The following is a 1,049-nucleotide window of genomic DNA, read 5'->3' on the forward strand; positions in this document are numbered from 1 at the left end:
TTTACATATGGTATAATGAGGTTAGTCATCATTACATATTTTTCTGTTAGTTATAATTATCTCTTGCGATTGTCATCATCGTAAGGGCACCTTCCTTTTTCCAGTTGGGTCAGGGTCGAGCCTCAGAATAGATGTCTTCCGTATTAGCACTTAAATTTTCGTAAGATTATATTTAGTATTAGTATTACACATCTTAGTTATATATGCTTGGATTAAAACTGCCTACTAGTCAATTTGTTAGACAAATATTTAAAATACTGAACTTATAAACTTATAAACTACTCATGCTTGAACTTACGACTTACTCAATTAAGCAAGTTAGCCTATCTTTTATATCAATAGCCAGTCCCAACCAGTCCCCCTCACTCCCAACCCACTGCAGCCTACAAGGGAAAAGCCACGGTTTCCCACATTTTTCTCCTTTCAAGGAGAATCCATTTTTAAAGTTTGTTGATCCATTTTTTAAGTTTGTTTGAAACCTTGTCATATATTCTTGTGCCCCACTTTTTTATCACGACCCGTGGGTTGAGAACTGCTGTTTTTTGGGCACAAGTTGTCATGGCTGTTGTCAACAGTTAGCACACTCCTGAGATGAAGGGTTTCATTCCCTTTGCCTCTCATAAGGTTGGTACTACATGGTTTGACCACTCTTTGATTGCATCTCCAGGTAGCAGCCCTCCTATTTTCCAACCACATTAACTGAACAAGTCTAACCATATTTGGCCCATCTAAGAAACCTCTATCCAGGGACCCATCACAAGAGGCTAATTTAAGAGACTCAAAAAAACTTCTTCAAATCAAGCATATGGTTTATGCAACAAGTTGTATAAAGAAGTCAGACAGAAGTCTTAAAATGATAAGAAGTATTCTACAGACCTGTGTCTTCCTTTATCATGAAGTTTACCCTGATGCTTCCAATGTATTGTTTAATCAGCATTATTAGGAAGATGGATCACATTGGGATTACATATTCATATACATACACATATATATATATGTGTATATATATATATATGTGTGTGTGTATGTATATATATATATATATATAT

This window comes from Crocodylus porosus, unplaced genomic scaffold (genome assembly GCF_001723895.1).
Source record: "Crocodylus porosus isolate Cpor-Errol unplaced genomic scaffold, CroPor_comp1, whole genome shotgun sequence".
Classification (NCBI taxonomy): domain Eukaryota; kingdom Metazoa; phylum Chordata; order Crocodylia; family Crocodylidae; genus Crocodylus; species Crocodylus porosus.